Here is a 25,370-nt window from a genome sequence, read left to right as displayed (position 1 = left end):
CGGAAAAGAAGAAGTCAAAATATCACTATTTGCAGATGATATGATAGTATATTTAAGTGATCCCAAAAGTTCCACCAGAGAACTACTAAAGCTGATAAACACCTTCATCAAAGTGGATGGGTATAAAATTAACTCAAATAAATCAGTTGCCTTCCTCTATACAAAAGAGAAACAAGCCGAGAAAGAAATTAGAGAAACGACACCCTTCATAATAGACCCAAATAATATAAAGTACCTCGGTGTGACTTTAACCAAGCAAGTAAAAGATCTGTACAATAAGAACTTCAAGACACTGAAGAAAGAAATTGAAGAAGACCTCAGAAGATGGAAAATCTCCCATGCTCATGGATTGGCAGGATTAATATAGTAAAAATGGCCATTTTACCAAAAGCAATCTACAGATTCAATGCAATCCCCATCAAAATACCAACCCAATTCTTCAAAGAGTTAGACAGAACAATTTGCAAATTCATCTGGAATAACAAAAAACCCAGGATAGCTAAAGCTATCCTCAACAATAAAAGGACTTCAGGGGAATCACTATCCCTGAACTCAAGCAGTATTACAGAGCAATAGTGATAAAAACTGCATGGTATTGGTACAGAGACAGACAGAGACCAATGGAATAGAATTGAAGACCCAGAAATGAACCCACACACCTATGGTCACTTGATTTTTTTGACAAAGGAGCCAAAACCATCCAATGGAAAAAAGATAGCATTTTCAGCAAATGGTGCTGGTTCAACTGGAAGTCAACATGTAGAAGAATGCAGATCGATCCATGTTTATCACCCTGTACAAAGCTGAAGTCCAAGTGGATCAAGGACCTCCACATCAAACCAGACACACTCAAACTAATAGTAGAAAAACTAGGGAAGCATCTGGAACACATGGGCACTGGAAAAAATTTCCTGAACAAAACACCAATGGCTTACGCTCTAAGATCAAGAATCGACAAATGGGATCTCATAAAACTGCAAAGCTTCTGTAAGGTAAAGGACACTGTGGTTAGGACAAAACAGCAGCAGATTGGGAAAAGATCTTTACCAATCCTACAACAGAAAGAGGGCTTACATCCAAAATTTACAAAGAACTCAAGAAGTTAGACCTTGCAGGGAAACAAATAACCCTATTAAAAAATGGGGTTCAGAGCTAAACAAAGAATTCACAGCTGAGGAATGCCGAATGGCTGAGAAACACCTAAAGAAATGTTCAACATCTTTAGTCATCAGGGAAATGCAAATCAAAACAACCCTGAGATTTCACCTCACACCAGTGAGAATGGCTAAGATCAAAAACTCAGGTGACAGCAGCTGCTGGCGAGGATGTGGAGAAAGAGGAACACTCCTCCATTGTTGGTAGGATTGCAGACTGGTACAACCATTCTGGAAATCAGTCTGGAGGTTCCTCAGAAAATTGGACATTGTACTGCCTGAGGATCCAGCTATACCTCTCTTGGGCATATACCCAAAAGATGCCCCAACATATAAAAAAGACATGTGCTCCACTATGTTCATCAAGCCTTATTTATAATAGCCAGAAGCTGGAAAGAACCCAGATGCCCTTCAACAGAGGAATGGATACAGAAAATGTGGTTCATCTACACAATGGAATATTACTCAGCTATCAAAAATAACGAGTTTATGAAATTCGTAGGCAAATGGTTGGAACTGGAAAATATCATCCTGAGTGAGCTAACCCAATCACAGAAAGACATACATGGTATGCACTCATTGATAAGTGGCTATTATCCCAAATGGCTTCAATTACCCTAGATCCCTAGAACAAATTAAACTCAAGACGGATGATCAAAATGTGAATGCTTCACTCCTTCTTTAAAAGGGGAAGAAGAATACCCTTGGCAGGGAAAGGAGAGGCAAAGATTAAAACAGACACAGAAGGAACACCCATTCAGAGCCTGCCCCACATGTGGCCCATACATATGCAGCCATCCAATTAGACAAGATGGATGAAGCAAAGAAGTACAGGCCTACAGGAGCCGGATGTAGATCGCTCCTGAGAGACACAGCCAGAATACAGCAAATACAGAGGCTAATGCCAGCAGCAAACAACTGAACTGAGAATAGGACCCCCATTGAAGGAATCAGAGAAAGAACTGGAAGAGCTTGAAGGGGCTCGAGACCCCATATGTACAACAATGCCAAGCAACCAGAGCTTCCAGGGACTAAGCCACTACCTAAAGACTATACATGGACTGACCCTGGACTCTGACCTCATAGGTAGCAATGAATATCCTAGTAAGAGCACCAGTGGAAAGGGAAGCCCTGGGTCCTATTAAGACTGAACCCCAGTGAACTAGACTTTTTTGGGGAGGGCGGTGATGGGGGAGGGTTGGGAGGAACACCCATAGGGAAGGGGAGGGGAGAGGGATGTTTGCCCGGAAACCGAGAAAGGGAATAACACTCGAAATGTATATAAGAAATACTCAAGTTAATAAAAAAAAAAAAGAAATTGGAATTCTGGTAATTTTAGGATAATTGATATAACTGGAAAACAGCATACTGAATGAAGCAATGCAGGACCAGGAAGGCCAAGGTAATGTGTTCCTTGTCATTTGTAGATGATAACTTTGAATCGTTAGATTTGTAAACTTACTGGGATGTTTATAGGAACCAGGGAGTTAGAATGGGCTTATGAGAGAGGGAAGGAGAAGAGGCAATAGGTACTGAGGAGGACATATTAGAACACTTAAGGAATGGAAGAGCATTGTAGGTAGAAAAGTTTAACCCAGAATAGGAGTGGAGAATAGGGAAGAGGATGGGGTGAAAATTTGACTAACGAAGTATGAAAAAGGCATATGGAAATCTTTTGGTTTTTTTGTCTAGTAAAATTATAATTAAAAAACTCATTTGGAATTGATGCATCTTGCATTATTGGATATTTTTTCTCACAGAAGCCAAAGATTATGAAGCAAACAACAATGGCTTATGCTCTAAGATCAAGAATTGACAAATGGGATCTCATAAAACTGCAAAGCTTCTGTAAGGCAAAGGACACTGTTGTTAGGACAAAACGGCAACCAACAGATTGGGAAAAGATCTTTACCAATCCTACAACTGATAGAGGACTTATATCCAAAATATACAAAAAAACAACTCAAGAAGTTAGATGGCAGGGAGACAAATAACCCTATTAAAAGATGGGGTTCAGAGCTAAATAAAGAATTAACAGCTGAGGAATGCTGAATGGCTGAGAAACACCTAAAGAAATGTTCAACATCTTTAGTGATAAGGGAAATGCAAATCAAAACAATCCTGAGATTTCACCTCACACCAGTAAGAATGGCTAAGATCAAAAACTCAGGTTACAGCAAATGCTGGCGAGGATGTGGAGAAAGAGGTACACTCCTCCATTGCTGGTGGGATTGCAGACTGGTACAACCATTCTGGAAATCAGTCTGGAGGTTCCTCAGAAAATTGGACATTGAACTACCTGAGGACCCAGCTATACCACTCTTGAGCATAAACCCAAAGATGCCGCAACAGATAACAAAGACATGTGCTCCACTATGTTCATCGCAGCCTTATTTATAATAGCCAGAAGCTGGAAAGAACCCAGATGCCCTTCAACAGAGGAATGGATACAGAAAATATGGTACATCTACACAATTGAATATTACTCAGCTATCAAAAACAATGACCTTATGAAATTCATAGACATTCAATGGATGGAACTGGAAAATATCATCCTGAGTGAGGTAACCCAATCACAGAAAAACACACATGGTATGCACTCATTGATAAGTGGCTATTAGCCCAAATGCTTGAATTACCCTAGATGCACAGAACACATGAAACTCAAGAAGGATGACCAAAATTTGAACGCTTCACTCCATCTTTAAAAGGGGAACGAGAATACCCTTGGGAGGGAATAGGGTGGCAAAGTTTAGAACAGAGGCAGAAGGAACACCCATTTAGAGCCTGCCCCACATGTGGCCCATACATATACAGCCACCCAATTAAATAAGATGGATGAAGCAAAGAAGTGCATTCCGACATTAACCAGATGTAGATCTCTCCTGAGATGCATAGCCATTATACAGCAAATACATAGGCGAATGCCAGCAGCAACTCACTGAAATGAGAACAGGACCCCCATTGAAGGAATCTTAGAAAGGACTGAAAGAGCTTGAAGGGGCTTGAGACCCCGTATGAACAATAATGCCCACCAACCAGATCTTCAAAGACTAAGCCATTACACAAAGACTATACATGGAGTGACCCTGGGCTCCACCCTCATAGGCAGCAATGAATAGCCTAGTAAGAGCACCGGTAGAAGGGGAAGCCCATGGTCCTGCCAAGACTGAACCCCCAGTGAACGTGATTGTTGGGGGGGAGGGTGGTAATGGGGGGAGAATGGTGAGGAGAACATCCATACACAAGGGGGAAGAAGGGGTTAGGGGGATGTTGGCCCGGAAACCGGGAAAGGGAATAACAATCAAAATGTAAGTAAGAAATACTCAAGTTAATAAAGATGGAAAAAATGAAAAAGAATCCCAGTATTGGGTATAGTTTAATTTCTTAGGAACTGTTTGTCAGGGGATCCAGATGTTGCCCAAACAACTCAGGCTATGACCATTGCTTCTACTTGTCCATCACTCATATTATTTCTAATGGTTCCAAGCTAGACCTGAGCCTAGAGTTTTCCCTCTTGGCTAGCCTTTGGGGGTGGAAGCCACAGATACTCTTGGGGAAGCAAAATCATCAATAGTACCCAGCTGCAAACCCTTTGATTATGATAACAACCTTTTTCTCTAGATAGGTTCACTGGGAAGATAGTAGCATGAATGTTACAATGAATTTGAAACACACACCATGGAGGAAATTCATAGTTTTTAGTCATGGTGGGAGAGGACATTGGCCTTAGCAGGGAACATATGGTTACTTTGCTAAGTAGATATACTAAGTATATAATGCGATTAGAGTCTGTTTACCCCCATTACAAGAGTGTCACTATTTTGCAAATGACTGCATCTTGCTTAACAAGTTGGTGTTAAAATTTACAGGTCTCACAATGTGTAAGATCACTGTCTCAGTCAATCTTCTATTGTTGTAAAAAGACAATATGACAATGACAACTCTTCTAAAGGAAAATATTTCATTGGGGATTTCTTACAGTTTCAGGGGTTTAGTCCATTTTCAGCTGGTGGGAAACATGATGAGATGTAGGCAGACATGGATTAATAGAAGGAATTGAGAGTTTTATATCTGGATCCACAGGCAGCAGGAAGAAGGTAAGGTCATTGGGTCTGACTAGGCCTTTTGAAGCCTCAAAGCCCACCCTCAGTAACACACTTTTTCCAACTATGCCATACAAACCCCAACAAGGTCACACCTTCCAATCCTTTCAAAAGTGCCATTCCTTGGTGAATAGGTTTCAAGCAAATGAACCTATGGTGGTCTTTCGTAAACAAACCACCACATCCCACCTCTGCCCTTCCCTCATAGGCCTGTTGGGCCTGTTTCCATATTATAATGCAAAGTGCAACTAATTCAACGTCAAACAGTCCCCACAGTTTCAACATTGCTTAAAATTTCAAAGTTCAAAGTCTCTTCTGAGACTGGAGGCAACCTTTTAATTATATGCCTTTAACTTAAAATACAGATCACATACTTGTGACATATACTGGGACAGAATATACATTACCATTCCAAATGGAAGGAAAGAGAGCATTGTGAGGCAATACTGGACCAAAGCAAGAATTGAAAGCATCTGGGCAAACTCAGATCTGTAACTCCTTTAAGGTTTGTTGACTGCAACACACTTTTCTATCTTGAAATGGTTCCGTACCTTGTTCACAGCTTTCCTTGGCAGGTATCCCATAGCTCTGGAATCTCTAACATCTTGGAGTTTTCAATGAAATACAGGATTTATCTTCATAGCTTTACACAGTGGTTTCTATGGGCCCCATGCAGGGATACTCCTGTCATATGCCTGGCCCCAGTGGTTTCCTTAGTCACAGAGGGAGATTTTATAACTCATTTCCTCTTTCCTTGACACTAAAGCCAAAAATATGTGGTCTTAACTGTCAAGTTCTGCTGCTTGCAAGGTCTGGAATATGGCCTCTTGTTCAATTACATCTGTATCTCATTTCTGTCTTGGATGTTTTCCTTCACTTCTTAGGTTTTTCTTTAATTTCTTTTCACAAGTTGGAAGCTTAGCTTGGTAGAGTCTTGCCATGTGGCCATCACCACATTATCCCATTTAATATCACTCTTTAAAATCTTTTTATCTTTATAAGGACAGGACTTAGCCTGATTACACTTCCTGGTGTTCTCTTCTCCTTCAAATCAAACCTTTTGTATTTTTCCTTGCTCAGCATGTTTCTTTTCATTATAGATCTGCATAAGATCACTAAGCACCACCACAGAATTAGTACTAGACTGTCTTGCAATCTCATCTGTCATTTATCCAGAACTCTTAAATAAATTGAGGGCTAAAGCCCAGGCAATTTTTTTGGACAAGTGAAGAAAACAGACACTTTCCTCCTACAAATATTACAACAATGATCTGTCATTTACTAATATTCTCCTCTGAAACCTCTTGAGTCAGGCCATTATAATTTACATTGCTTTTGGCAACACTGCCCATTTTGCTCCTTAAGCCCTGCTTAAAACATTCAACTGCATTTTTAATACCAATTCACAAAGTCCACATTCTGAGAATAAGAAGCATACTCAGGCCTGCCATGGCAATACCCTACTCCTCTAGCAGGGTGAAACAGGAGTATCAGTTTGGTGGAGTGACTGATCCAGGTTACCATGGGTAAATTGGCTTGTTTCTCCTCGATGGAGATAAAAAGGATTATTACTCGAGTTCAGAAAATCCTTTAGGGAGTTTCCTGGCACTGTCATGTGAATTAAATCAATGGGAAACTGCGAAAGCCTAATCCAGGCAAGACGACAAAGGACATGAAGGTATGAGTCATTGCTCCAGGAAAAGCACCAAGACTTGCTGAGGTGCTTGCCAAGGGTGGAGCAAAGACAGCATGGGTAGTAAAGAAAGGTAAGTATAAATAGAAGCTAAGGCCACATGACCAGTTGTGGAAATGAGAATTATAATTGATGTGAGGGTTTCTGTTATATTTGTTAAGAATGTGTTTATACAGATATCTGTCATTTTTTCTTTAATTTCTCTATTGTGTAATGAAACATCAATTAAGAGAATATAAGTGGTTATCATTTTTACATTTGAGACACTAGACATTGTCTCTCAAGGGGCATTGTCTCTTATGTTAAATTCACCGTGCATTTGTGGTTGTATGAGGGACAGCTATGTCATGTTTAGGTGTCATTGTGACCTGGTTATTGTTTTTCTTTAAAAACTAAGCAGCCATAAGTTATGATTGTGTGTCAAGTTGACAAGTGGTGGGCTTGTGTTGGATATTCTTGGTTGTGAATTTGACTACATGTATAGTCAACTAATACCTAAAATGGAGGGTACACCTGTGAGAAAGTTTTGCATAATTTGAAGTAGGAAGTTCCACTTCTAATATTTGATGTAGGAAGAGAAGCCTTTAATTCCAATCTTCAGACTTGAGAAAAGACAGGTATTTAATCCATAACTTTGATCCAGATCTGGTCTATGTCTTCTGCTGAAATCCTACATAGAACATGGAAGAGGGAAGCTTATGCTTTTTGCTTGCTTACCCTCTCCTCTTTAGCAAGTCAATTTTTTTCCAGTGGAATTGTAGCCTACTTCTCCTGGGTTCCATCATATACTAAAGACCAAGTGAGACGTCCAGCATTGTTGACTGAACCACAATAGGATAATTGGACTTTCTCTTGATAGCCAGCCATTGTTGGATTAGCTGGAACACATCCTACAAGTCACTCTAGAGAGCCCAGATTAATATAATCACTGATGCCCTTTCTCTCCAGCAGCCTGCATCTGATACTGTGAAATTTGGCCAGCAAAGATGCCTACAGCTCAATTGTAATTGCATCTGATGTGGTATGGGCTACCTGATTCACTAGGTTACTACACTCCATTTCTGGAATGTAACTAAAAGGAGTGGCAGGAACCTATATTTTTTATTTTTGGTTGGAGACTCTTGGAGGTCTCCTTGATCAAGAAGTCATATGAAGGTGTCTTATACCTGTTACTAGAATTTTTGTTTAGTAACTCTTGGCTTCTATAAACATTCAAATTATCTAGCCCTACAGTGTTTCTAGCCTATCTTTAAAAGAATATTATTTCAAGTTAAATTACATATAGTAGGTTTTCAATGGTATTTTTATACATTCTTTGTTATGATTAGCTATCTCTTGTTCTCCCTTTTTTAAAAAGAATTGTTTTATTTATTTACATTCCAAAAGTTGTCCCCTTTTCCAGTACCCAATCCAAGAGTTCCTCACCCCCTCTACTATCCCTTTAACTCTGATAGGTTGCTCACTGCCATTCCCCTTCCCCAGGTCCATCAAGTCTGTAGAGGATTAGGCCCATCCTCTCCCACTGAGGCCAGACAAAATTTTCTCTTACATGTGTGCCTGCAGCCATGTGTCAGACAATGTATGCTCTTTGGTTGATGGCTTAGTCTCTGGGAGATCTGAAGGGTCTGGATTAGTTGACACTGTTGGTCTTCCTATGGGGTTGCCAATCCCTTGAACTCCTTTAGTCCTTCCCTTAACTTTTCTAAAGAGTTCTCTGAACTTAGTTAAATGGTTGGTTGTAAGTGTTTGCATCTATCTCAATCAGCTACTGGAAGAGTCTCTCAGATGATAGCCATTCTAGGCTCCTGACTGCAAGCACAACATGGCATTAGTAATAGTGTCAGGTTTGGTGCCTGCCCATGGGATAGCTCCTACTCTGGCAGTCATTGGATTGCATTTCCTTCAATTTGTGCTCTATTTTTTCCTAGTATTTCCTTTAGACAGGAACAATTCTGGGTCAAATATTTGCAGGTAGGTTGTTCACCCCATGCCTCCACTGAGGACCCTGTATATCTAGTGGATGTGGTCTCTTCAGGTTCCATTTCTCTACTGTTGGACATTTTGGTTAAGGTCATCTCCACTGAGGCATAGGGAACCAATCACATCCCAGGTCTTTTGAGATTTCCTAGAGGTAATTCAATACCCCCACCCCCCTTTCATCCATATATTTCCTTCATTCTCTTGATTTGGGAGAGGGAAGGGGGAGGGAGAGGGGGGTAGGATGAGACAGGAGAGAAGCCCAGAAGGCCAGGAGCATGAATGGTAATCTTCTGTTCTCTTTACTTCCTTCCTTCTTTCTGCTTTTCTACTTCCAAAATTCCCTCTACTATTTCCCCCTTTCTCCTGTGTCCTCATATCCTCTATTTCTTAATATCCACCAACAGCTCCTTCCTACTTCTTAATTTTTTACTTCTACAGGCATTGCAAACTAAGCACACATAACTAAAGAATCGAAGCCATGTAGATCTTGTCTGTCTGGGTCTGGGTTACTTACAGGATGATTTTTTTTTGCCAAGTTTCACCCATTTACCTGAAAATGTGGTGATTTTATTTTTGTTTACATGTAAATAACCTTCCCTTGTTTGTAGGCACCACATTTTCATTCATTAGGCCATGGACATTTAGGCTGATTTCTTTTACTGGCTTCTGTGCGTAGGTCACCAGTAAGTATGCATGCATAAGCATTTCTGGGCTAAGATATAGAGTCCTTTGGGTGTATGACCAGAAATGGTGTAGTTTGTGTGTGTGGGAACGCTCATATGTTCCAGTTCAGCTTTTAGGGAAACCTCCAGACTGATTCCAGAGTTGCTGCACTAGTTTCTACTTCTACCAACACTATATAAGGGTTTGCCATTCTCCACATCTGTAACATTTGTTGTCATTGGTGGCTTGATGATGACCATTCTGAGGTTAGACAAACTCTTAATGTAGTTTCATTCTTAATGTATTTCTTTGATGGGTAACGATGTTTAAAACTTTTAAAAGTGTTTACTAGCCATGTTTATTTATTATTTTGAGAGCTTTCTCATTAGTTCTATAGCCAAATTTAAAACGGTATTATTCTTTTCCTTCATGTATGAATTTTCTGAGTTCTGTATATATTTCCCCCCAATTCTTAATTAGATATAAGCTTGAAAAGTATTTTCCCTTTCTGGGGACTTGCATTTTACTAACAGTTTCTTTGGCTGTACAGTATATTTTACTCTCATGAGATCCCACTTTCCCTGTTTTATTGTTTCTTGTCCTCCAGAGTTATCTCAGAATGCTTTTATGTGTCCACAATTTGAACCATATTGTTGGTTTTTTCCTCTAGCAGTTACAAGGTATCAAAACTTATACTGAGTTCCACGATCAATTTGAGAAATAAGGGTCTATTTTCATTACCTACATGTTTTTTTTTTTTCCGGAACTGGGGACCGAACCCAGAGCCTTGTGCTTGCTAGGCAAGTGCTCTACCACTGAGCTAAATCCCCAACCCCCATTCCCTACATATTAAAATCCAGTTTGCACAGCAACGTTTAATGAAAATACTGTCATTTCTTCAGTGCATGCATTTGGCATGATTATTTAAAATCTGAGTTCACTGTAAATGTGTGAATTCATGTTTGAGCCCTGTATTATCGTATCCTATCCTATCCTATCCTATCCTATTCTATCCTATCCACGTATTCTATTCTTTCTATTATAATTCATTCTATTTTATTGTACAGATCATATATGTTTCTGTTTTTGTAGTATGCTATTTGTATTATTATGACTCGGTTGTATGAGTTTAAAGTAGGTATGATGATACCTCCAGTTGTATTCATTTTGTTTAGAATTGCGTTCTTCATCCTTGCTCTTTTGTTCTTTCACATTAATTTTAAGATTTTTATAAGCCTGTGAAGAAGTGATATTTTAAAAATTATTTTCTAGAGAATTTCATACATGAGTAAACCAAACATAACTAAACAAAACTATACCAAATCGAACCAAACCAAATCAAATCAAACCAAACCAAACTGTACTCACATCATTTCTACTTTTCACCCCTCTTCCCATGGCCCACATGTTTCTTTGAAATTCATGACTCACCTCCCACCCCAACACATCATACTGAGTCTGTTCACTGCAGTTCGTCTGTATATACATCTGTTTATTGCTGACTACTTGGGTTTGGATAACCTATCCGGAGTACATCTCTGGAGAAAACTTACTCTATCTATCTCACTAGGCATTGACGCTCTAATCCTCTTCAGTTTGGTATAGGACCCTCTAAATATTGGCTCTTCATTGTGCATGCTGAGATTTCATGATGGTGTAATATTGATTCAAGTTACATTTAAATGTCAATTGCTCTCTCAACTGTGACCAATGTACAACATCAATTTATTTAACCCATGATTTTGGGAGGTTTCTCTATTTTTTATTATCTTCTTCAACTCAATTACTTTCTTCACTGTCTTAAAGTTTTCATGGTAGAACTCTTTCTTGGTTTGGTTGCCCTGTCCAGATTTATTCTTAGATATTTAATTCCTTTATGGTTATTGTCAATGGGGTTATTTTGTCATTTTTTTGATATGTTCATCACTGGTGTAAAGGAAGACTGTGTTAATTTTGCATTACTTAATCTCAGTTGGGAATTTTTGATTTTCCCTCCTCTTAGTACAATTCTGATTAAAGGTTTTTCAAATATCTGTATCATATCCATGACTTTTATTATGTGGTTATATTGGATTTTTTCAAAGGCCTTTTCTTCATCTATTGATATGATCATGCGATTTCTATGTTTGGGTCTACTATGTCATCAATTTCACTTATTTACATTTGTAGATTCATCCCTGAATATCTGGAATGAAGCCAAGTTGGTCATGGTGACTGATATTTTTGATGTGATAATGAATTAAGTTTACAGATGTTTTGTTGAGAATTTAATTTCATTCATATTTTTATTTTTTAAATGATTTGATTTTTTTGAAATTATAACACGATTACAGAATTTCTCTTTTTCATTTTATTAACTTGTACACATAAGTTTGTTAGGAAGACTTGACTCTGATTTCTTTTTGTTGTGTCTTTATCTGGTTTGAGTTTCAGGTTACTACACAGTCTTAATCAATTTGGTTTCATAGAAAGAATTTTGAAATAGTCACTTCTTTTCTATTTTATACAATAATTAGAGAAGCACTGATAGTAGTTCTTTAACATTCTGATAAAATGCTGTAGATTTTGTTCCTGGAATTTCTTAGTCGCAAAATCTCACATTTTATTCTCATTGCTGATTAATCAGTCTGTTTAAATACTATCTTATTGATGTTACAGTGTACTTTTTGGAATACCTGAGAGGATTCTATATTCTTATTCTGTCTCCTAGTGTTTATCTTTTTTATTAAAGATTAATGTTAAGAATTACTGTTAGAGTTAGTATAGAATTGGTCATTTTTGGAAGAGACATTTACCTTTTGTTCTTTCATATTTTTCTTTCTGTACTGGGATTTACATCAGGACTTAATTTGTTGATTTGGAAAAATATTTCCTGTTTTGAAAATTTAAGTCACATTTCTCTTCCACTAAATGCATTTACAATTTAGAAGAGGATAAGTCCTATTAGGATCGAAGAGTAATTTTCCTCTGTTTGACCAGTATTCAGGATGCTTTATTCCTATTTTTTCCCCTTGAGAGTCAGATTCTGCGCAGTAATAGTCAATGTCCATGGTTCATCACACTTCTGGAAACTCCTCTCTTCTGTTGAAATCAGGTTAATAGACTTTGCCTGAGCACCCTAGCCTGGTGCACCTGCACTTCCATCCTCGACTTCTTCTGATGTCTTTACTGTGAGTTGTAGAATTATATATACCTAGGTACCTGTACTGGCTGGTTTTGTGTGTCAACTTGACACAAGCTGGAATTGTCATAGAGAAAGGAGCTTCAGTTGAGAAAATGCCTTCATGAGACCCAGCTGTGAGGCATTTTCTCAACAAGTGATCAAGAGGGGAGGGCCTAACCCATTCTGGGTGATGTTGACCCTAGGTAGGTGATCCTTTGTCTATAAGAGAGCAAGCTGAGCAAGGGAGGTGAAGCAAGCCAGTAAGTATCATCCCTCCATGGCCTCTGCATCAGTAATTGCTTTTTGACCTTCTTGAGTTCCATTTCTGTCTTCCTTTGGTGATGAACAGCAATGTGGAAGTATAAGTTTCAGAAACCTTTTCCTCCCCAGCATGCCGCTTGGTCATGATGTTTTTGTGCAGGAATAGAAACCCTGACTAAGGCAATACCCTATTGTCAATCACCTTTATTGCCCAGTAGTCCTCCACTGACTTTGATGCTTGTTGTGGTAGTTATAGACTTCTGCCTAAGTGTTTTATCTTTAATCACCTCAGTCCCTTCCTTCTCTTCTGAATCCTCTTCTCCATAGCTAGGATTTCACTTATTTTATTAAATTATACATATAATATAATACTATATTTTTCCTATAATATATACCTATATCACTCTCAGTTGCTTTTATCCTCCAGCAGGTCTCTGTAACTTCTCTCTCCATGTTGTTTGTTTCTATGTGTCTAGGCACTCTACCTTCCTCAATCATCTCTGGATTAGCAGTTTACTTCCATGGTCTAACTCTGCTTTCTATTGGACTCACAAGAGAAGCTACTTTCTGTACCTTTCATATATGATTCATTGACCTGGCAATACAAAACACTGATGTGGATTTAGAACACAGTCTTATCTCCGTGGCCACTTTGTTCTTTTTGTCAACCTCTGTATATGTTTTGACTTACTTACCTCTTTATCAGTTACAGGTCACAGTTAGAGATCCACAATAAATAATGTGACCTCATAAACATACTTTTAGAAAATCCCATTCTTGATGTTTTGAGCAAGCCAATTAGAGACACATTACCTGCCAGGCTGAAATTGTCAGGTCTTCTGCCTTTCTTACTTGTCTTACTTCTACTTCATGAAGAAGCATCTTGTGAAGGCTGTGGGCCACGGCATACACTGCATTGTATATATTATAGGCAAACTCAGTCATGACCATGTCAAAATTGCTCCCTGGTTTTTCATTCAAGGAAGCATTAAGCAGACAGTTCTCCAGTGTATTGCAGTCATCATCAGCAAATGAGCAGTTAAAAAAATAGAACCAAAACTTTGTAAGGTAAAAATCTTCTGGGTATTTGGAAGGATGAAGTGTTTGGATAAAATTTCTGTAACCAGATGTTTCTTTGTGGTGATGTGCAAAAATGAGGCTTCCATGTAATGAATTTAAAATAAAATGCTGTGATTGGATGATAGTATCCCAGTCTGAGTTCATGATCCAGACTTTCCTTGTAACAAAAATTTCTCTTGAATAAAGCAAAAATCCTCTCAGAAAATCACTGTCACCATAGGTGATGATCACATTTACTGTTGATTTCACAAGATGTGTAGGATGCAGTAGGTAGCTTGGTAAATAAGATACTTCACTAACTCTGATCAATTCCACAAAATCTACACATATTTTGTTTCTGTCCATTTCTGCCCTGACTTCTGAGATTATCTGAAAACCATTTTTTCCTTCAGATACGATCAGTCCTACCCAGTTCCAGTGGAAATAATTCAACAAGGAGACAATGCCATGGGTGAGAGACATGTCCTTGTATGCTATTTGATAAATATCACGAAACTGCTCTTGATTATTCAGGTTAGGGTCAAAAGACCCAATGGTCAGCTAAAAGGAAAACAAGATAAAGAGAATAAAAGAATTAAGAGCAGGAAGCATAAAGCACATGTCCAATCATGACAGGCTTTTAGAATCATGTAAAATAATGAGAATTATGCACCATGATTATAGATGTGTGTACATGAGGCTAAAGGTCGATATTGGATTTCTTTGTCCTTATTCACTATTTTAAATATTTTCATTTTTCTTTTAGTCTACTTTTCTTTCTTTTTTGTGTTTCTTTTTTTTTGCAAACGATTCTAAGTAAACCTATAGCTCACTGTTTTGGTTACCCTGGCTCATCTGTGACCTGCTTAAACAGAACTTACGTTACAGAATTTACTGTCTTCAATTCGTTTTATATGAGTGTTAGATATACAAAGGTAGGTTCTCATGTTTGTGAATCAATGACATTAGGCACAAAGCTGCTTTTCTAGACCATGTTTTGTTCAGAAATAGAAAGCCTGACATCATACTTTTACACTCAGTTTTCCCTGCAATCACCGTCTACTCCAATCTATTCCTTTTCTTTGTCCTGAACACATCGCAAAATACTTATGCTTTGGGATGATAAACTTTGTCAGATGCATAAGCACATGTTTCATTTATTCTCTTTTAGTACCTTGGACAGGGACTGAAATAAAAGTGGTATGAGGACCCAGCTATACTGCTTTTGGGCATATACCCAAAAGATGCCCCAACATATAACAAAAAACACGTGCTCCACTATGTTCATAGCAGCCTTATTTATAATAGCCAGAAGCTGGAAAGAACCCACCTGGCCTTCAACACAGGAATGGATACAGAAAATGTGGTACATCTATACAATGGAATATTACTCTGCTATCAAAAACAATGACTTCACGAAATTCATAGGCCTGGATGGAACTGGAAAATATCCTGAGTGAGGTAACCCAATGACAGAAAAACACACATGGTATGCACTCATTGATAAGTGGCTATTAGCCCAAATGCTTGAATTGCCCTAGATGCACAGAACACATGAAACTCAAGAGGGATGACCAAAATGCGAATGCTTCACTCCTTCTTTAAAAGGGAAACAAGAATACCCTTGGGAGGGAATAGAGAGGCAAAGTTTAGAACAGAGGCAAAAGGAACACCCATTTAGAGACTGCCCCACATGTGGCCCATACATATACAACCACCAAACTAGATAAGATGGATGAAGCAAAGAAGTGCAGGCCAATAAGAATCGGATGTAGATCTCTCCTGAGAGACACACCCTGAATACAGCAAATACATAGGCAAATGCCAGCCGCAAACCACTGAACTGAGAATGGGAACCATGTTGAAGGAATCAGGGAAAGGACTAGAAGGGCTTGAAGGGACTTGAGATCCCATATGAACAACAATGCCAACAAACCAGAGCTTCCAGGGACTAAGCCACTACCCAAAGACTATACATAGACTGACCCTGGGCTCCAACCTCATACAATCGAAATGTAAATAAGAAATACCAAAGTTAATAAAGATAAAAAAAATGAAAGAAAGAAGAAAAAAATTAAGTGGTTTTATCTTTCTTCACTTTACACTATCTCACCTGTGGATATTTGTAGAGTTCTAGCAGTGTCCTTATATTGGTAGATATTATCCATGATATGCCTGTGAGGGCTGCAATAGACTTCATCTCTCTCCTACACGTGTAATTAGGCATAAACTTCTTCGGCCCAGAAAGCCATGCAATGCATCTATCCAATATAAACCAGTCATTGAATGGGACATTATATATATCATATCCCAGAGATGTATTGGGTAAAATATGGGGGTTTCTGTTGATCTCCTCAATGGCATAAACCATTGCCAGAACAATCTGGTAGTTTTTTAAATTAAGCCTGCACAGAAGATATAAGAATAATTAGGGCTGTTCTGGTTTGAATGTCAAATAGTTTCATATGTTAATATTCTGCCCTCTGTTGATAACATTATTAATGAAGTGTATAGAAATTTCAAGAAGTTAAACTTTCCTGGAATTGGGTCATTAGGGACAGGCATTTGGGCTTTATATTGTCACTTTACTTACTGTCTAATCTCTTGTTTCCAGAGTGAAAATATAATGTAGCCAGCCAACTTCTAGCTCCTACCATTCTTATTTTCCTGCCTGCTGTCAAGTCTTACCTAACATGATGACCAGAATCTCTCTGGAAGTATAAGGCAAAATAAGATCCTTTTCCTTACCTTGCTTTTGTTATGGTATGTTATCACAGTAATAAAAATATTAGTCAAAGGAAATATTCAAGCCAGGACTATTATTTTGTATGCAACATAATTACTTTCATGGATTAAATGGTTATATCTTTATATTATTAGCATTTTCAAATTTATAACCTTTTTTCCCATAATTTCTTCTTTCATTTTTTTATTAACTTGAGTATTTCTTCTTTACATTTCAAGTGTTATTCCTTTTCCTGGTTTATGGGCCAACATCCCCCTAACCCTTCCCCCTCCCCTTCTTTATGGGTGTGCCCCTCCCCATCGTCCCCCCATTGCTGCCCTCCCCCCAAACAATCACGTTCACTGGGGGTTCAGTATTAGCAGGACCCAGGGCTTCCCCTTCCACTGGTGCTCTTACTAGGATATTCAATGCTACCTATGAGGTCCAGGGTCAGTCCATGTATAGTCTTTAGGTAGTGGCTTAGTCACTGGAAGCTCTGGTTGCTTGGCATTGTTGTTCATATGGGGTCTCAAGCCCCGTCAAGCTCTTCCAGGTCTTTCTCTGATTCCTTCAGCGGGGGTCCTGTTCTCAATTCAGTGGTTTGCTGCTGGCATTCGCCTCTGTATTTGCTGTATTCTGGCTGTGTCTCTCAGGAGAGATCTACATCCGGCTCCTGTCTGCCTGCACTTCTTTGCTTCATCCATCTTGTCTAATTGGGTGGCTGTATATGTATGGGCCACATGTGGGGCAGGCTCTGAATGGGTGTTCCTTCTGTCTCTGTTTTAATCTTTGCCTCTCTATTCCCTACCAAGGGTATACTTGTTCCCCTTTTAAATAAGGAGTGAAGCATTCACATTTTGATCATCCGTCTGAGTTTCATGTGTTCTAGGCATCTAGGATAATTCAAGCATTTGGGCTACTAGCCACTTATCAATGAGTGCATACCATGTGTGTTTTTCTGTGATTGGGTTACCAAACACAGGATGATATTTTCTAGTTCCAACCATTTGCCTACAAATTTAATAAAGTAATTTTTTGATAGCTGAGTAATACTCCATTGTGTAGATGTACCACATTTTCTGTATCCATTCCTCTGTTGAAGGGGATCTGGGTTCTTTCCAGCTTCTGGCTATTATAAATAAGGCTGCTATGAACATAATGGAGCACGTGTCTTTCTTATATGTTGAAACATCTTTTGGGTATATGCCCAAGAGAGGTATAGCTGGATCCTCAGGCAGTTCAATGTCCAATTTTCTGAGGAACCTCCAGACTGATTTCCAGAAACGTTGTACCAGTCTGCAATCCCACCAACAATGGAGGAGTGTTCCTCTTTCTCCACATCCTCGCCAGCATTTGCTGTCATCTGAGTTTTTGATCTTAGCCATTCTCACTGGTGTGAGGTGAAATCTCAGGGTTGTTTTGATTTGCATTTCCCTTATTACTAAAGATGTTGAACATTTCTTTAGGTGTTTCTCAGCCATTCGGCATTCCTCAGCTGTGAATTCTTTGTTTAGCTCTGAACCCCATTTTTAAATAGGGTTATTTGTCTCCCTGCGGTCTAACTTCTTGAGTTCTTTGTATATTTTGGATATAAGGCCTCTATCTGTTGTAGGATTGGTAAAGATCTTTTCCCAATCTGTTGGTTGCCGTTTTGTCCTAACCACAGTGTCCTTTGCCTTACAGAAGCTTTGCAGTTTTATGAGATCCCATTTGTCGATTCTTGATCTTAGAGCATAAACCATTTTTGTTTTGTTCAGGGAATTTTTCCCAGTGCCCATGTGTTCAAGATGCTGCCCTAGTTTTTCTTCTATTAGTTTGAGTGTATCTGGTTTGATGTGGAGGTCCTTGATCCACTTGGACTTAAGCTTTTTACAGGGTGATAATCATGGATCGATCTGCATTCTTCTACATGTTGACATCCAGTTGAACCAGCACCATTTTCTGAAAATGCTATCTTTTTTCCATTGGATGGTTTTGGCTCCTTTGTCAAAAATCAAGTGCCCATGGGTGTGTGAGTTCATTTGTGGGTCTTCAATTCTGTTCCATTGGTCTGTCTGTCTCTGTACCAATACCGTGCAGTTTTTATCACTATTGCTCTGTAATACTGCTTGAGTTCAGGGATAGTGATTCCCCCTGAAGTCCTTTCGTTGTTGAGGATAGTTTTAGCTATCCGGGGTTTTTTGTTATTCCAGATGAATTTGTAAATTGTTCTGTCTAACTCTTTGAAGAATTGGATTGGTATTTGGATGGGGATTGCATTGAATCTGTAGATCACTTTTGGTAAAATTGCCATTTTTACTATATTAATCCTGTCAATCCATGAGCATGGGAGAGCCTTCCATCTTTTGAGGTCTTCTTCAACTTCTTTCTTCAGAGTCTTGAAGTTCTTATTGTACAGATCTTTTACTTGTTTGGTTAAAGTCACACCGAGGTATTTTATATTATTTGGGTCTATTATGAAGGGTGTCATTTCCCTAATTTCTTTCTTGGCTTGTTTCTCTTTTGTGTAGAGGAAGGCTACTGATTTATTTGAGTTAATTTTATACCCAGCCACTTTGCTGAAGTTGTTTATCAGCTTTAGTAGTTCTCTGGTGGAACTTTTGGGATCACTTAAATATACTATCATATCATCTGCAAATAGTGATATTTTGGCTTCTTCTTTTCCGATCTGTATCCCCTTGACCTCCTTTTGTTGTCTGATTGTTCTTGCTAGAACTTCATGAAATATATTGAATAAGTAGGGAGAGAGTGGGCAGCCTTGTCTAGTCCCTGATTTTAGTGGGATTGCTTCAAGTTTCTCTCCATTTACTTTAACGTTAGCAACTGGTTTGCTGTATATGGCTTTTACTATGTTGAGGTATGGGCCTTGAATTCCTATTCTTTTCAGGACTTTTATCATGAAGGGGTGTTGAATTTTGTCAAATGCTTTCTCAGCATCTAATGAAATGATCATGTGGTTTTGTTCTTTCAGTTTGTTTATATAATGGATCATGTTGATGGTTTTCTGTATACTAAACCATCCCAGCATGCCTAGGATGAAGCCTACTTGATCATGGTGGATGATTGTTTTGATCTGCTCTTGGTTTCGTTTTGCCAGAATTTTATTGAGTATTTTTGCGTCGATATTCATAAGGGAAATTGGTCTGAAGTTTTCTTTCTTTGTTGGGTCTTTGTGTGGTTTAGGTATAAGAGTAATTGTGGCTTCATAGAAGGAATTCGGTAGTGCTCCATCTGTTTCAATTTTGTGGAATAGTTTGGATAATATTGGTACGAGGTCTTCTATGAAGGTCTGATAGAATTCTGCACTAAACCCGTCTGGATCTGGGCTCTTTTTGGTTGGGAGACCTTTAATGACTGCTTCTATTTCCTTAGGAGTTATGGGGTTGTTTAACTGGTTTATCTGTTCCTGATTTAACTTCGGTACCTGGTATCTGTCTAGGAAATTGTCCATTTCCTGCAGATTTTCAAGTTTTGTTGAGTATAGGCTTTTATAGTAAGATCTGATGATTTTTTTAATTTCCTCTGAATCTGTAGTTATGTCTACCTTTTCATTTCTGATTTTGTTAATTTGGACACACTCTCTGTGTCCTCTCGTTAGTCTGGCTAAGGGTTTATCTATCTTGTTGGTTTTCTCAAAGAACCAACTTTTGGTTCTGTTGATTCTTTCTATGGTCCTTTTTGTTTCTACTTGGTTGATTTCAGCTCTGAATTTGGTTATTTCCTGCCTTCTACTCCTCCTGGGTGTATTTGCTTCTTTTTGTTCTAGAGCTTTTAGGTCTGCTGTCAAACTGGTGACATATGCTCTCTCCTGATTCTTTCTGCAGGCACTCAGAGCTATGAGTTTTCCTCTTTGCACAGCTTCATTGTGTCCCATAAGTTTGGGTATGCTGTACCTTCATTTTCATTAAATTCTAAAAAGCCTTTAATTTCTTTCTTTATTTCTTCCTTGACCAGGTTATCATTGAGTAGAGCATTGTTCAACTTCCATGTATATGTGGGTGTTCTTCCCTTATTGTTATTGAAGACCAGCTTTAGGCCGTGGTGGTCTGATAGCACGCATGGGATTATTTCTATCTTTCTGTATCTGTTGAGGCCTGTGTTTTGACCAATTATATGGTCAATTTTGGAGAAAGTACCATGAGGAGCTGAGAAGAAGGTATATCCTTTTGCTTTAGGATAGAATGTTCTATAAATATCTGTTAAGTCCATTTGGTTCATGACTTCTCTTAGTCTGTCTATGTCTCTGTTTAAGTTCTGTTTCCATGATCTGTCTATTGATGAGAGTGGGGTGCTGAAATCTCCTACTATTATTGTGTGAGGTGAAATGTGTGTTTTGAGCTTTAGTAAGGTTTCTTTTACGTATGTAGGTGCCGTTGTATTTAGGCATAAATATTTAGGATTGAGAGTTCATCTTGGTGGATTTTTCCTTTGATGAATATGAAGTGTCCTTCCTTATCTTTTTTGATGACTTTTAGTTGAAAATTGATTTTATTTGATATTAGAATGGCTACTCCAGCTTGCTTCTTCCGACCATTTGCTTGGAAATTTGTTTTCCAGCCTTTTACTCTGAGGTAGTGTCTGTCTTTGTCTCTGAGGTGTGTTTCCTGTAGGCAGCAGAATGCAGGGTCCTCGTTGCATATCCAGTTTGTAAATCTATGTCTTTTTATTGGGGAGTTGAGGCCATTGATGTTGAGAGATATTAAGGAATAGTGATTATTGCTTCCTGTTATATTCATATTTGGATATGAGGTTATGTTTGTGTGCTTTTCTTCTCTTTGTTTTGTTGCCAAGACGATTAGTTTCTTGCCTCTTCTTGGGTATAGCTTGACTCCTTATGTTGGGCTTTACCATTTATTATCCTTTGTAGTGCTGGATTTGTAGAAAGATATTGTGTAAATTTGGTTTTGTCATGGAATATCTTGGTTTCTCCATCTATGTTAATTGAGAGTTTTGCAGGATACAGTAACCTGGGCTGGCATTTGTATTCTCTTAGGGTCTGTATGACATCTGTCCAGGATCTTCGGGCTTTCATAGTCTCTAGTGAAAAGTATGGTGTGATTCTGATAGGTCTGTCTTTATATGTTACTTGACCTTTTTCCCTACTGCTTTTAATATTCTTTCTTTATTTTGTGCATTTGGTGTCTTGACTATTATGTGACGGAAGGAGTTTCTTTTCTGGTCCAATCTATTTGGAGTTCTGTACGCTTCTTGTATGCTTATGGGTATCTCTTTCTTTAGGTTAGGGAAGTTTTCTTCTATGATTTTGTTGAAGATATTTACTGGTCCTTTGAGCTGGGAGTCTTCACTCTCTTCTATACCTATTATCCTTAGGTTTGATCTTCTCATTGAGTCCTGGATTTCCTGTACGTTTTGGACGAGTAGATTTTTCCGCTTTACATTATCTTTGACAGTTGAGTCAATGATTTCTCTCTTCCATCTCTTGTATTCTGTTGGTGAAGCTTGTATCTATGGCTCCTTGTCTCTTCTTTTGGTTTTCTATATCCAGGGTAGTTTCCATGTGTTCTTTCTTGATTGCCTCTATTTCCATTTTTAATTCCTTCAACTGTTTGATTGTGTTTTCCTGGAATTCTTTCAGGGATTTTTCTGATTCCTCTCTGTAGGCTTCTACTTGTTTATTTATGTTTTCCTGTATTTCTCTAAGGGAGTTCTTCACGTCTTTCTTGAAGTCCTCCAGCATCATGATCAAATATGATTTTGAAACTAGATCTTGCTTTTCTGGTGTGTTTGGATATTCCGTGTTTGCTTTGGTGGGAGAATTGGACTCCAATGATTCCATGTAGTCTTGGTTTCTGTTGCTTGGTTTCCTGTGTTTGCCTCTCGTCATCAGATTATCTCTAGTGTTACTTTGTTCTTCTATTTCTGACAGTGGCTTGACTGTCCTATAAGCCTGTGTGTCAGGGGTGCTGTAGACCTGTTTTCCTGTTTTCTTTCAGCCAGTTATGGGAACAGAGTGTTCTGCTTTCAGGCGTGTAGTTTTTCCTATCTACAGGTCTTCAGCTGTTCCTGTGGGCCTGTGTCCTGGGTTCACTAGGCAGGTCGCTTGGAGTAGGAAGGTTTGTCTTACCTGTGGTCCCGAGGCTCAAGTTTGCTCGTAGGGTGTTGCTTATGAGCTCTCCACAGGGGCAGCAACCAGGAAGATCTGCGCCGCCCTTTCTGGGAGCTTCTGTGCCCCAGGGTTCCAGATGGCGTTTGGTATTTTCCTCTGGAATCTGTAATGTGGGCAGATTGCAGTCTCTTCTGGTTTCCCAAGCGTGTCTGCCTTTCTGGAGGTTTAGCTCTCCCTCCCATGGGATTTGGGTGCAGAGAACTGTTTATCTGGTCGGTCCCTTCAGGTTCCGGTGGTGTCTCAGACACAGGGGACCTGCTGCTGCTGTGCCCTTATCCAAGGGAACCCAGAGGCCGTATACAGTTTCCTCTTGGGCCAGGGATGTGGGCAGGGGTGGGCAAGGTTGGTGGTCTCTTCCACTCTGCAGTCTCAGGAGTGCCCACCTGTCCAGGTGGTGAGGTCTCTCTCCCACAGGGTTTGGGAACAGAGAGCTGCTGTGGGCAGGGATCCACGGGTTTGGGAATCCCGTTAAAAACCGGAAGTCCAAATTTATAACCTTTTGTGTTGGAATTATCATTTTTTTAAGTTGATAGTGTTATCTTGTCATGAAACTGGAGCTTTCATGAATGAGATTAGCATACTTATGAAATCCCAGGGGCAATACTCACTCACTAGCTATCTTGGAGAAGTTGGTTGGAAATATGATCTTGGGAGAAAATTTAGAACAAATTTCAGATTTCAGTGCATAGGAGTTATTGTTCTGTAAATTTCAGTACCTGTAGTCTGTAAAGCACACTCAATTTTATTTTTAGTTTTGTCTCATTCCCTGAGCTCTCCCTATTTTTTTAACCCAGTTTTAATAGGGGTTATCAAAGTCCTTTTTTTGACGTTTCTTTCTTTTATTGGATATATTTTTTATTTTCTTTTCAAATATTATCCCTTTTGCTGATTTTCCCTCCAGAAACCAGCTATTTCTCCCTGCTTTTATGTGGTGCTCCCCCACCAACCGAGCCACTCTGTCCCACCTCTCTACCCTGACATTTCCCTACACTGGGGCATTGAGCCTTGACAGGACCAAAGGCCTCTCCTCCCATTGATGCCTGAAAAGGGCATCCTCTGTTATGTATGTGGCTTGAACAATATCCATCCTTATGTACCCTTGGAAAGGTGGTTTACTTCCTAGGAGCTCTTGGAGGGTGTTCTGGTTGGTTGATTTTGTTGTTGTTCTTAGGAATTGCCAACCTGTTCTGCTATTTCAGTCCCTTTCGTTACTCCTCCATTGTGAACCACCTTCTCAGTTCAATGGTTGGCTGTGAGCATCCACCTCTGTATTGTCAGACTCTGTCAAAGTCACTCAAGAGACAGCTATATCAGGCTCCTTCAGGAAGCACTTATTCACTACATTGTCTTGGTTTGGTGGCTGTATATGGGATGGAACTCCAGGTGGTGCAGTCTCTGGATGGCCTTTTCTTCAGTCTTTGCTCCACACTCTGTCTCCATGTCTCCATATATCCTCCTGTGAGTATTTTTGTTCCCCTTTTTAAGTAGGTGTAAAGCATCTACACTTTGGTATTCCTTCTTCTTGAGCATCATGTGGTCTATGAATTGTATTTTGGCATTTCCAGTTTTAGGGCTAATATTTGCTTATCAGTGAGTTTCATACCATGTATGTTTTTTGGTGTTTTGATTACCTCATTAAGTATGATATTTTCTAGTTCCATTCATTTGCCTATGAATTTCATGAAGCCATTGTTTTTTTTTCCAGAGCTGAGGACCCAAACCAGGGCTTTGGGCTTGTGAGGCAAGCCCTCTACCTCTGAGCTAAATTCCCAACCCCTAAGTCACTGTTTTTAATAGGTGAGTAGTATTCCATTCTGTAAATGTACTACTTTTTTATTTATTCCTCTGTTAAAGGACATCTGAGTTCTTTCCAGTTTCTGGCTATTACAAATAAGGCTGCTACGAACATACTGAAGCATGTATACTTGCTATATACTAGAGCAATTTTTGGGTATATGTCCAGCAGTGGTACAGCTGGGTCCTCAGGTAGCTCTATGTCCAATTTTCTGAGAAACCACCCACTGATTTCCAGAGTGGTTGTGCCATCTTGCAATCCCAGCAACAATGGAGGGAGGAACAGTTGAGTGTTTCTTTTTCTCCACATCCTTGCCAGTGTATGCTGTCACCTGAGTTTTCAATCTCAGGTATTCTGTCCAATGTGAGGTGAAATCTCAGATTTGTTTTGATTTGCATTCCCCTGATGACTAATGATGATATTCCTCAGTTGAAAATGTTTTGCTTAGCTCTATATCATGTGTTTAATAGGGCTATTTGATTCTTTGTAGTCTAACTTCTTGAGTTCTTTGTACACATTGGATATTCACCCTCTGTCAGATGTAGGATTGGTTACAATCCAATCTGTTAGTTGCTCTATTATCCTAATAAGAGTTTCCTTTGCCTTATAGAAACTTTGCAACTTTATGAGATCCCATTTGTTGA

At 39.1% G+C, this 25,370-nt stretch overlaps 1 pseudogene; it reads right to left on the bottom strand.

Moving 5' to 3' along the window:
- The window catches only part of LOC116885432, a 112,012-nt pseudogene that overhangs the window by 55,454 nt on the left and 31,188 nt on the right, over window positions 1–25,370 (bottom strand).

This window comes from Rattus rattus, chromosome 16, assembly GCF_011064425.1.
Source record: "Rattus rattus isolate New Zealand chromosome 16, Rrattus_CSIRO_v1, whole genome shotgun sequence".
Taxonomy (NCBI): domain Eukaryota; kingdom Metazoa; phylum Chordata; class Mammalia; order Rodentia; family Muridae; genus Rattus; species Rattus rattus.
The sequence above is the reverse complement of the archived record's forward strand: the minus strand, read 5'-3'. Positions and strand labels throughout refer to the sequence as shown.